This window comes from Leptidea sinapis, chromosome 12 (assembly GCF_905404315.1).
Source record: "Leptidea sinapis chromosome 12, ilLepSina1.1, whole genome shotgun sequence".
In the NCBI taxonomy this organism is placed as follows: domain Eukaryota; kingdom Metazoa; phylum Arthropoda; class Insecta; order Lepidoptera; family Pieridae; genus Leptidea; species Leptidea sinapis.
In genome coordinates this window covers 11,917,661-11,931,931 of record NC_066276.1, presented here as the reverse complement: position 1 = coordinate 11,931,931, position 14,271 = coordinate 11,917,661, and the positions used below count along the sequence as shown (strand labels likewise).

Below are 14,271 nucleotides of genomic sequence, written 5' to 3'. Positions count from 1 at the left end.
ACAATTTATATTACATAAAAAATTTAACACTTCAGAATTAATACAAATATTTTACAACAAAAAGTTTATCTCTCAGAAAAATCGACTTTCATCCATAATTACAACCACTGTCTTACGAATTTTCGATCAGGCCACATATCCTGACGCGAATTTAACATTTTACACCCATCCCAAGAAAAGTGCTAAACGCCGCTAAAGAAAGACTTCATTCACTTCAAAAATTCGGCAAATCGGCACATTACACTATAGCAGTGCTTGTAAACCAAATAAGGTTTTTGAAAAAGGTTAAGTACTCAAAATGTAACAACATGTAGAAAATGTTCGCTGCAAAATCGTCCTTCATCACGACAAGGGGACCTCACACTCCGCTAAGGTAGCGAGTGGGTTTTTGAAGGCCTCAAATATAAAACTGATGACGCATTCATCACACTGTACGGACCTCCTACCTTGTGATTTGTTTATTTCCGAATTTGAAAGATAATCTAAGAGGTATGATTTACAAGTCCTTACGAGGCAGAGTACGCATTCAAGATGTGATTAAAAGTTTAATACGATTATTTTATATTACAATCTATTGCTTATAATAACTCATTCGATCGTAAGTATGGTCGGTAAAACCTGATAGTACGTTCATACCGTCATACATTATAATAAAGCACGTGAATGAGAGATCTGTTTCGATCTTGTTCTGTCGGAATTTCCCAGGACTTACAAGGTTGCTTCGCGTCCATAGAAGTCTAATTAAGAAGTTAATAGAAATTTTATTTGTGCTAATTCATTGTAGGATGACTGTCGCCCATAAATGCATAAAATATACATTACATTACGAATACATTTACAAGTATACTTGCAACACTCACAAAAGTTAAGTTTGCATTTTATCACACTCTGCTAAGTTTTACGTAAGTAAAATCTAAGTACGGTCTATAGATCTCAGCCTAAGACTTCGTGGTCCCCTCACAAAAGTTGAATTTAATTTTAAAAAACATTTAAAATATTTTTTTTTCTTTTATTGGAACAATTATGTGAGCCAATTAAATAATTCATGTTGTATGGTATAAAAACGTGAATAAATTCTAAGCTGACAAATATTTTTGCCGCGAAATTCTAAAAGAATATAATCAGATTTGTCACTCCCCTTACAACCAAACCTTCAATTTATTTATAAAGGGAAGCTAACTGATCGTTGATACAGATCTTTGTAAGCTGCGTCTACTTATTTATTGATCGGATTTCACTCATAGCTACACTGTATTTTATATTTTTTCAGTTTACTTTTGAAAGAGCATTCATTTCGCATTTATATTCACGTTTTTACATTTCAACATCTAAGGATTATGACTTTGTAAAATTCTGCTTTTTCTTCCTCCAGTGGCGGATTTACAGATTTGCCGCCCGCAGGCTATTCAATTTTTGCCGCCTCAAAACTTTGATATCTTAGTCCACAAAATCATATCAATTTTCTATCAATAAATTTCCAACTTTATGATTTGTGCTCCATCATCCTCGTTACATCAACTTTTCCCGTATGGTTAGTATCATTGAGAACTATGATACCGTGTTAGATCATTAATTTTTAGAATAACGCAATAGCGATTCGATATTATTTCAGGGTTAACACATTTCTCGTTGTCATAGATAGACTCATATCGGATTTAACGAGAAATTGTTATTTTAATTAATAAAGCGTTTAGCAATTGTTTATGTAGAGATATTTATTATTTAGCATTGTTTATAGGACTATATTTAGATTTTTGTGAAATATTTTAATTTCTCTCCTATTTTCGAAAATCGTATTTTGTGTGTGTATAATTTTTTTTACAATTTGTAAATCGAAACAAAAAAATTATGAACTAAATTTGCCGCTCCTTTAAATTTGCCTCCCTAGGCTCCAGCCTACTCAGCCTGCTGGTATATCCGCCACTGTCTTCGTCAGTCTATGTCTGGGCTCGTATTGGACGCTACCAATAATGACTGGGTACAAGTAAAGAGGAAGAAAAGAAGCATGAATCCGATTAAAAAGGGTGGAAATAACTCTGTTGCAACTTTGAAAGCCGTGGAACGTAAGAAATATTTACATGTATGGAGACTTGACAAAAGCACTACAGAGGAGAATTTATTTAACTATCTTAAGGATTTTGTAAGCGAAAGTGCCGATACAACAATAGAGAAATTAAAATGTAAAACAGAAAGGAGCTATGCTTCCTTTAGAATTGGTGTAGCAGAAAGTTCTTTTAATAAAATATGTGAGCCGAGTGTCTGGCCACTAAAAGTAGAATACAACGAGTGGATTTGGTTTCGCCCCCGTCGGTCAACCACATTTCATCCCCTTTCCACGTAATAATAAACCCAATCGTACTATTACTGTTTTTTATCAGAACGTTCGTGGGCTAAAAACGAAACTATCCATGTGGCGTAATAACTTAGCGTTACTCGAGCACAACATTGTCGCAGTGACTGAAAGCTTCCTCGACTCATCGGTTACCGACGCGGAGCTCGAGAGCGGCGACTGGTGCGTGCTGCGCCGCGACAGAGCCACGCCGTGTGGAGGAGTTCTACTGGCGGCGCGCACGCCTGCCCGCCTGCGCAGGGCGCAACACTACGAAACCGCCACTGGAGAAGATCTGTGGGCGGTGTTCACATGGTGCAGTCGGCCCTATCTAGTGTGTGTCGTGTATATTAAGCCTAGCTCCAGTGACGAAAACTATTTCATTTGGTTTTACAAAACTGAAAGTTTTTTAAATAGTTTTAAGGGTAATGTAATCATTGTGGGTGACCTTAACTTAAATAGCGCCTCCACCACAGTTAAAAAAAACTATTGTTATTTTCTATCTTTTTGCTCACTCAAAGACGTAAACAAAATAGTAAATTGTCACGGTGGAATATTAGATGTTGTTTTGATGCGGGAGGGCTCCTGTGAGGTGATTGTGAACAGCACGGATGGAATAGTTCCACCCGACGCGTACCACCCTCCGCTAGACCTACAAGTAAGTGTCGAATCAGCTCATTGTTCAGAGGTCATTGAGGCTAGTAATATAAACCCTTCACAAGACTGGAACTTGAGTAAATGTGATTTTCAATTGCTTTATTCAATGTTATCAAATATAGACTGGAAACCGGTTTTACAATCTCATAACGTTAATCACGCAGTAGATGTGTTTTATGACATGATTTACAAAGTCTTTGATACCTGGATGCCTAGAAAATCTCGCCAGAAATCTACTTGTAAACAATACCCTGTTTGGTTCACGGTTGATATTATAAAAGACACTAAACTTAAACTTAAATTACATAGAAATTGGAGGAAAACCCAGCGGCCAGATGACTTCCGAGCCTTTTCGGATATGAGAAATTCATTAAAACGTCGAGCTGCTGAGGCTTACAAAGCATATCTAAAACGCGTAGAAAATAATATTAAATCTAATCCGCTTGAATTCTGGAAACACATAGCAAGTCTTCGTTCCAAAGGTGGTTTTGAGCCAACGGTAAAGTTCCAGGGTGACAGTTTTACGGGAGCTGCAGCTGCTGAGGCATTTGCCAGGTTCTTTGCAAGTGTGTATTCTCCCGATATTCCCCAACTAAATACAGTACAAGCCAATAATAATGACACTTCTCATAATAGCAACTATGTAAATATACTTAAATTCACATCTCAGGATATTATATATGGTATTAATAAATTAAAATCTTCCAGTTCAGTAGGACCTGACAGATTACCATCTTTTCTCTTCAAGGATTTAAAGAGATGTATTGCCTCCCCTTTATGTCATATATTTAATTTATCATTGCAAACAAGTTGCTATCCCCTCCAATGGAAAACAACGCGTGTAACGCCTATACCGAAGAGTTCTGATAAATCCGATGTTGAAAGTTATCGACCCATAGCAATTCTATCTTCACCAGCTAAAATATTTGAAAATGTTCTCCACAGACTAATTTATTTACAGGTAGCTAAACTTCTTAGTAATGCTCAGCATGGTTTTAGATGCAGAAGGTCAGTAAATTCAAACTTGTTAACATTAACAGAATTTATATCAACACAATTAGATATGCGATTACAAGTAGATGTCCTTTACTTTGATTTTCATAAGGCCTTCGACAGGGTTAATAATGACATCCTACTTGAAAAACTTTGTGCTATAGGCTTCTGTCCAAAGTTTCATAATCTCTTGTCTGACTATCTCCGTGATCGGCAGCAGTTTATTAGACATAGAGTTTATGTCAATCAAAATAAATAAATAAAATAAATGTCCAAATGAATATCATGAAAATCAAAGGCTGATGTAAATGACGGTGGCCGGGAAAAGTGACCACTAAAATTCTATTTTTGTGTACCGTCATCGTCGTTGACTGTTCGCTTCCAACCATTGCGTGCTGTCACTTTACACGCTCCTTTCAAATCTGTTGCGTCGTTAGGACCATCAATGGTTTTATATAATATATTTTGTGTCTGTGAAGAATTCTATTAGGCTACAAATTCTGATCATCGAGCTGGAAGTTGTAGAATTCATACCGAATTTTCTAAATTCAAACAATTTCACGTTTATTTTTTAACAAGGTACCTACATAGATTTGAATACGTTTAATCAAAGGTGACAGATATCTATTACTTACTATTTTCATCCTCTTTACAGATATCTGTCAAGTATCAATCAAAGTTTCCATAAGTGAAGAAAATGTCAAATTTGTAGACTATTATGTCTTCTATTATGTGCTCGGACAATAGCTTTAGCACCGATCACTACGATTAAAATTAGTAATCAAATACTCTCAAGCTTAGTGGTCTATTTCTACACGATATTGCCAAACCTCTCCGTCCGATGTTAAGGCGATACTAAATGCCAGATACCTTCAGCGATATGAGTTCACGGCTGCCGGCCCGCCATCAATGTAACAAAGAAAATATTTTCAAAATTATTGCGTGGATAACAGTTTATATGCTTACAATTCTCGTTATTCACTACTAATCCGATTAAATGAACCTACACAAAAAAGTACAGGCTATAAGAATAACTTTTCTGAGAGAAGTACAAAAAAAATGCGTCACGCCATGCCAAAAAACTTGTTTAACTTCAAAGAAAAGTGGTAGTTCAAAAAGCCTCGGCAGTGTTAACTATAACCAACAGCAAGCATTAGCAACCTACAAATAAGACTTAAGGATATGTGTATCAGGATTAAGTAGTGTTCATAGCTCGAAATGCTATACTTTCACCACAAAACTTATCTAAAAACACCATGTTTGCGTGTTTTCTGCTTACTCTTCGCCTTAACCGTCCACAGAAGCCACAGTAGGAAGAAAAGAATAGAACTCGAAAATTGTACATTATTTATGTATGCTTCTAACTATTTCGAACAAATGTCTACAAAGAAATAGAATGGAACCACAAAAACAACACAGTTATATTAAAAAGGTGATTGCATACTGATCATATAAGGGATCACCTCCATCAAAAGTTTATTCATTAAAACGATTTATTAACAAAAGCCTCTTGTGATCCAAAAGCATTTAATCATGACGGGGCCGTTTTGTTTAGCGGAAACAAAATGTATTTATCGGCGAAGGGCAATCAATCAACCTCAAATATTAACAACAATAAGCGAATAAATGTCACTTTGCTTTTAACGGTTTCGCGTAAGAGGCAATTGAGCATAAAATGAGCCTTTTTGTTCATGGTTATTTATTAACATAACGATACTTGTAATATTTGTTTTTTTTTTTACGTGTAAAGTCTTTGATTATAATCACGAAACTTGAAATAATTTAATATTGTAGCCAATGTTAGTTTGCAACACATTGCTGTTAAAAAAGACTAAGGCGTTAAAATTTTTACTACTTGTAGTATCAAATTTAGCCTTAGGATCATAATGGATCTTTCGGCGTTGGCATTAATACCTGAAATGGAACATTGAAACTCTTATATCATTTGTAAGGCATTAGTTTTACAGATCATTTAAAAACCATACATAGCATTACTTATAAGTTATAACAATTGATTTATTTACGAAAAATTTCAGTTGGCGTGCTTTTTCAACTCTTCACTTATCATCGTAAAATCATTTAATTATTTACTATTACATTGATTAGTTCTTCGATCGATTTCATTATTAGATTCCATTCATTTTTACACCGAAACGTAAAGATAACTAAGCAAAGCAAATATTTCTGTCTACCCTCCATCTGTCTTTTGCTACGCCTGCTATTCACCTCAAAATAACGTTGAGTTCCATGGGCACTTTGAAGAGAAGGCTAAATTGGGCTCGAAAAACTTGGTGTACATGTAAAGCCAGACAGTAGTTTACTTCAAGCCTTTTAGCCTGAAACTATAAAGGCACAAATTCGGTCTCATAAAGTATACCGTTCTCACCTCTGGGCGGTCGTTCCGTAGTACCAGCTTCTTCTGGGGTCCCTTTTCGTAGAGAGGTACCAGCACCTGAATTACAGTACCTAACAAATCGTCAAAATGCGGCCCGCATCAAGTTAACTGGCATTATACAAACGCGCGTTTTGCGAAGATTAATAAAAAAGATCTAGCAAGTATTTAATGGTTGGTTGGAGGGTCGTGGTACCTAAAATATCGTAAATTAAATGGACATTTTACTTCAATTTATTAAATATTATGAAGAAGTATATTAAAATTGTCAGATCAAGCTCAAACTTACACCCGTCCATTTTATACCCCGCACGCATCATTCATTACATTGAACTATTATTGCCCCTCATAGCCGAAACACATGATCGGATTTAATACAGCCGATCCATCGAGCGCGGTCTGGTAGAGGACCATATTCGATGGTATGGTGTGGTCGCATTGTGCATCGCACAGAGTAATTATTATAACCGTCCGGACTGTACCGAGTACGACGCCGAACCAATTGTTGTGACTACCGGACCGTCCGTTGTACCACATCCGACCATTGGTTTAGACTTAAAGTTCAAGTGAGGTCATGTCAACGTGATTGATATAGAATTGTTGAATACAGCTCAAGATCTTGCTAAGCTTTGACGTAGGGTGCGTAACCCTTAACTTACAGATTACTAATATTTGAAACTTGCATCTGTAGTATATTATAGAAACTTTTCTGTTATATCCATCAGTAATCCTAAATCAAGCACTTATCCTTTATTTGGCAGTATTGAAAATTATACGACTTAGGCTAGAGTATTATAGATCAAAACACATTAATTAAGACGAAGCACGGGGATTGCTATTGTTTGTAAGCCAGCCAGTGGGAACTTAATCCAGGGCACCATTTGTGATTAGAAGCTTAAGATATCAAGGCCCTTCTACTCACAGACAGCACTTTTATAAATGGTTATGATGAAGTACAAGTGTATGCAACTATTTATTTAAAATATATATTATGTTAATTTATTTTATTACTAGCTGACTCAACTGACCCTGTTCTGTCAGTAGAAAAAAAAATATGTACAAAAGTATTCGGGAATAATGAAGTCTAGGGCCATCGGAAAAGAATGATTTTATAATATGTAGCTATAGAACGTCATTGTATGTAGTAATAAAATCATAAGGATTAATATCGTATTTGTGTTTAGCTTTAATATTACCGTTTTATAATAGACAAATTTTAAAGTATTAAAATGTATACACTCTTTTGCAAAAAAAAACTAGCACCCAGGTAAAAAACCTGTTTCACTGGAATCTTCATATTATTTTTAATTATATGAAGATAATACTTTAAATAAATAAACGAAAGGTAGTTAGTTAGTTCGACGGAATTAATGAAAAATTATCCCAGAGTCTGAACAGCTGGATACGGAACAAAGCAAGAAAACATGCTATCGAAGCTATACTTAATTGTTTCTTGTGGATATGCTCCCACTGCACAACAATTACATTCCTTAGCTCCCTGGTGTTTTGCGGAGCAGGCTGCACAAATCTTACTCTTCGTTTTAGAACATCCCAAATGTGCTTAATTGGATTGAGGTTGGGACTTCGACTAATCCAAACGACAAATCCCTATCTCTTGAATATACGCTTCCACATCGCCAGAACAGTGATCGCGAGGGTTATCATCCAAATTTGCTCTAAGAACCGTTAATGCGGGTTATACGTTAGGAATAAGAACTACTGATATGTACCGGTCTGCATATTGTTTGTCTGATATTTCTTGCTGCCAGGCTTCTCTGCCCATTCGTTTTGGTGGAATTGGCATCAAAAAAATATCTAGTATATCCTTACCAGCATTCTTATCTTCTGTTCACAATGTCAGCACTTTATATGATAAAATTATCTCCCCGTCATTAGGGTCCCTGCCATTGGTGTATGCGGAAACTGCTAAAAATGCTTGGAAAGTTGCCTGTCCAAGTGAAAATTTCCCTTTAAACATGCGATGACAAAAGCTTTGGGATGGGCCACAGTGCAAAATCATACACAAAAGGATATTATTATCAAATCACAATATTTCGGATCAGGCTCGTTTTATTGCTGTTAGGGAACGAGATTCAGGGTACTGGCTTCAGGCCACTCCTTCGAGTAACATAGGGACACTTCTCGATAATTCCAGCTTCTCAGTCTCACTTGGTTTACGCCTGGGTATCCCTAGAACAGTTCCCCATATGTGCCACTGCGGAGGCAATGTAGACAGCCTTGGTCACCATGGCTTATCTTGCCGCCGCAGTGCGGGCCGTCTCCCACGCCATGCCGCCTTAAACGACGTCTTGGGTCGGGCCTTTACTACCGTCAACGTGCCGGCTATCCTAGAGCCGAATGGAATTTCACATGATGATGGTAAGAGGCCTGATGGCATGACGTTGATTCCTTGGACTCGTGGAAAGCCATTGGTGTGGTATGCGACTTGTGTGGACACGCTAGCCCCCTCTCATATTGAACATTCATCGAGAGCGGGAGGTGCAGCGGCGGAATCTGCCGAAAACCTAAAGCGGAGGAAATATGCATCACTCGGTGATGAATACATATTTGGGGTTATATACCCCTTTGGGGTGGAGACGATGGGTCCTTGGGGTTCATTGGCTCAAAAAAAAACTCGTTAAAGAGAGGTGACCCAAGATCTGGTACGTACCTCTGTCAAAGGATAAGTTTAGCACCTTACCTGCCGATAGCGATCTTAATGATATTTTCTATTTGTAATTAATTAATTTTTTTAGATTACTTAAGTTTTATTTTATTTTTATTTATATAAATAGCGTTATTAATTATTAAGTCATATGTACATAATTTGAAACAATTTAATAATTATATATTATAGATTTAAATAATAAATAATACAATAGTTATTATTTAAGAAATAAATTAATACATACATAAAAAAAACGAAACTGTTGTATATTATTTTGATATACGTATCTCGTAGATTACAGACAGTGTTTGCAATGTAAGCGCAAGAAATATGTGTTTATTAACGACATCACATTAAGAACCTCTAAAAGTATTAGTGTTTATACTATATTCCGCATGTATTATATATATAACCCTTCCTCTTGAATCACTCTATCTTATCAAAAAAACTGCATCAAAATCCGTAAAAAAAAGTTAATTGGCAAAGTTGTAGGTAATAAAAAAATGTACAACCTTTGTTTTTCACTTATTTCACATAACCGGAAAATTCTATGAGAATAATTCAAACAACTAAGTCTTTGGTATTTTATTTTTATTTTTTACAAAAAACAATTCCACGAAGGGTGAAATATTCCATATTTATATCCCAAATACACTATTTTTCCTTTCATTTGTGTTATATTCTCGCCCGTTTCCAATGGGTTTCATCCTATTATATTTTTTTTAGATATAGATATAGACATATAATAGAAGAATTTCGGCCCTGGTTTAATTAAAACAAAATATGTAGAAACTTAAATGTTGTTCACACGTCAACGTTTTTTAAACGCGATGATTTTCGTTGAGCTGTGTTCAATACATAGACTTACAATATACAAGCGTATATACAAACAAATATAAAGAGCAATAGAGAAGCACATCTCTAACGGATAATCTATTATAACTGTAACCAATTTTGATTGATAAGTCGTAAACAGTCAGCCACGTTTAGAATAAGATCCTCATTTTTTTAAATTTAGAACTAGATAACCACTAACTAACGCACACATTGTCAAATCAAAATTGATCACACGTTATCGAGATGTCAGATTATCTATAAAACGTATATTTTAAGGTTCTATGTTTCAATGGGTGGTTGACGATCTGTTGAATATACTTTGAGATATCGCTTTTTTATCGAGCATTTTTAAAACTCTCGTGCGTTGACTCACTCTCACCGATTTAGCTCACACTTATCTGGCAGTAGTATACGGTCGTCATATGGGATAATAATATATGTATATATATACTAACATTTTGACATCAAATCTAGACCTGCTGCTCAGGAAATGACATGGTAAGCCCCCGTGACGTGTCTGTGCATTAATGAGTACACTCACAAGAACACTTTGTATATATTATTTTGTTTTCATGCCTGTGTGGTAAATTTTTGTCATGAAATATCAATTGTGTCTAATGTTTAAGTACGAGTAATATGCGTAAGTGTTAAATAAGTTTGTATAATATCAGCTGTCTTTAAGCTCTATTTAGAAAAAAAATAAAACATTTGTTTTTTTTAAGGAATAGGAGGACAAGCGAGCGTACGGGTCTTCAACATTCAACACATTCTCTTGCAACACCAGAGGAATCACAAGAGCGTTGCCGGCCTTTAAGGAAGGTGTACGTGTTTTTTTTTAAGGTACCGGAAACACAGCACAAGAAAGCTCATTCAACAGCTTTGTAGTACGTGGAAGAAAGCTCCTTGAAAACCGCGCTGTGGAGGACCGCCACACATCCAGATGATGGGGATGATTTCCTAACTTGTGGCGTGTCGTGCGAAGATCGAATTTGGCGGCAGGAATCAGGTTAAATAGCTCTTCGGAACACTCCCCGCGATAAATGCGGTAGAAGACACACAATGAAGCGACGTCTCTACGCAACGCCAAGTGATCCAGCCGTTCACAAAGCACTGGGTCCCCGAAAATTTGAGCTGCTCTGCGTCGCACGCGGTCAAATGGATCGAGCAGATACTACGGTGCGCCAGACCAGAGAGAAATTACTATTCCAAAACCATAGATATAATATGCACTAAAAAGTATAAAAATAATAACATCTTTTTATACAATCTATTTAATTAATCTAATTCTAGTTACGACTCCAAAAATAACAATAATCGCAAAAGTACACTTACTAATAATTTGTGTGTAATCTACTAAACTTTGCAATGCAGCAATGAACGGTAGACTAAAATATCCGGATAGCATAAAATTGATTCGGCCGAGTATTGTTAATTTGCTCCTAAGAATTGAAGAGTTACTTTGTCAAGAATCCCATAATCAGAACCTAACTAAACTCTCACGAGACTACCTTTGAAATAGATTCTTTCCAATAGAAAGAATCATCGAAATCGGTTGGAGCGATATTGAGTTATTCACCTATTTAACGCACACATACTTATAGCAAATTTAAGACTTTACGGTTTTCTCATGGATGCCACTGTCAGATCTGGACCAAATTACAATGGTACCACACGGGAAGAAAAAGCTTTAAAAACAAGCATAAAAAAGTAACGACGAATTGAGAACCTCCTCCTTTTCTTAGTCGGCTAGTAATTGCAATTAATCGATTTTTTTTCTAATAAGTTCAACAACCATTTATCTTTCGGACGATGTGCTTTTTATATGATATAAATATAACCTCATAATGCACAATATATGAATTGTTTTATGCGACAAAATGTTGATATGTTGATTTTTAGGCTCAAGTAGAACATACCTACTCACGTCGCGCTTGCAATAAAAGTATGTTTCCATGAATATTACATGATTTAGTCCCTACACTTATAAGTTCTATAGTAGCCTACACGTCCGTCACGAAGCCCACAGAGATATTAAGTTCAGAACTTGGCACGACATCGGCCAATTGCCACAATTATTGTCGAATGACTTTCGACAGCCTTGTTCGTTTGAATTCCAAATTAGTCGATATCGTAAGTTCCGATCGTATTGTTTATGCAAAGTTGATCTCAAATGATGACTGGATGAATTTTAATAATTTAAGTTAGTGAGTTAATAGAATTTAGCGTTATTTCCATAAGCATATAAATTGCTTACTGTTATTTTGGAATTAATGTATGGAATAACTGTATTTACTTTCAACATTGTTGACAATGCTGAAAAATTCTAAATCGGAATAGCCGATGAATCGAGTAGATCCCGCAAAGCATCGATGTAAAATTATTGGAATTATAATCAAACAGAATTGGAATAAAGCCGCGAACTAAAATATTCGCAAATAAATTACCTTTTAGATTGTACACGTTTCATAAAAATATACATACTTAGTGGTTTTTGCTTGGTCCTCACTTTTTTGCGCGCGTTAGACACAGTTCTAAAATTAATCAATATCAAATTATAAAGAAAATGGTTTTATTTAACAATTTGTGTGTTTTCAAAACATACGGACTAGCCGAATAGATATTGCATTATCATTCATAAATATATCGTCATTTAATCTGTCTGGTATCTGTTATAAGAGAATATAAGAGCAGTTATACGTGTTCTTAGTTATTTGTAGTATCACAATGAAAGAAGTAACTTGTAACACTGACTTCTAAATATATACGTATATATTAAAACTAATGCGTTGGAATTATCAGTCATTATAATTATCATTTTTAAATTTCTTATGGATTTTGGCAAGGTTCTTCCTCTTTTTTGTATTTTGTATGAGTTCTCGCGACAAGCTTCGCCATGCTAGCTATTTTAAATTATTTGCTGGGGCGTCGCGTTGTGGAGTATTCCCCTTGGCAAAAATATGTGCGAGGGAAGCGATGGATATTCAAATCTGTTCACTAATTGCGAATATATCGTATTGCATATAAATTAGATATGTATTGGATATAACAAAATCATTAAGGTAGGTTTACAATTAAAATCGATTAGTGCACATATAGGATAACATACAAAAAAAAACTATAGACGAATTGAAAATCATTGTTATAGTTGTTCAACAATATAAATAGTTGTTAAGATATGAACAAGGCTAAGCTCGACTTACACACGATAATGAAAGCATTTATCCTGTCTCATCTATAACTTGATACAGGAAATGTATTCAAGAGAACCTTACTAAGGGAAGGGGTGTGAATCGTTGCTCGCAAGAGCTATCATGACATTGATGGAACGTCACGGAAAGCTATTGAAGCGATGTCGAAGCACGCAATGTTCGCTTCGCCTATTTGTAAAATAGATCATAATATATTTTGTGTTGCTCATATATACGAGGTTGAACCTTCTATTACAACTCTCATGGACGAATATATATATTTAGTTTTGGGAGCGAAATATCTCATAACAGTTTGTTTGATAAAAGCTATACTGTTTTTACACAATATATTATACTAGCTGACCCGGCAAACGTTGTTTTGCCATATAAAGTATAATTCACGCGATAGTTTTATAAGTAGTAAAATATTGCCTATATTATAGCCTGTACATCATTTTGTTCTATTGTCAATAGTTTTTGCAGCGCACGCAAAAATAGGTATTCGATTTTACACCTTGTCTTACAAAATACCAATTTTATTACGGATCCCCAATTTTGAAAAAAAAAACATAGCCTATAGCCTTCCTCGATAAATGGACTACCCAACACTGACAGAATCATTCAAATCGGACCAGTAGTACCAGAGATTAGCGCGTTCAAACAAACAAACACTGCAGCTTTATAATATTAGTATAGATTTATAAAATTAATCAACTTAAAGAAAATGTTGGGCAGTAATTAAAAGGCAATGTTGTAATTGTTTTGTAAAGGATGGATGTAGGCAGATTGACTGGTGTAGAAAATATAGAAGTGTTGAAAAGAAATGTACATTCCACCTAGTGAGTAATAAGAAATAGAGAGCTAGCTGGAATGGTTTGATCAGAGTGAAAGAAGCCAGAAGACATGGAAGGTCCTTAGCAAATGGAGTTCCGTTATCTGTAAAATAGTATCTAGTAAAATTCTATATTATGCATGAAGTACTAATTTAATAAAATTAAAAAATATATACTTATTTGTTACTACAATCCGTGGAACATCACCGTGAAAAAAAACCGTCGAACACTAAAAATAAATTATATATTTCCGGGTCAGCTAGTCTGTAAATAAATTAAAATGTTTTATTAAAAAATGGCTCTGTCGTAAATCCTATTACTCCACAGCTGAATATCTAAGTGATCGGACAGCCTGGGACTAGATCATGATTATT

General features: G+C 35.3%; 1 protein-coding gene across 1 annotated transcript in view; it reads right to left on the bottom strand.

The window, feature by feature from the left end:
• LOC126967235 (uncharacterized) overlaps positions 1-14,271 on the bottom strand; it is a 272,244-nt gene that overhangs the window by 191,820 nt on the left and 66,153 nt on the right. The window lies entirely within an intron of this gene.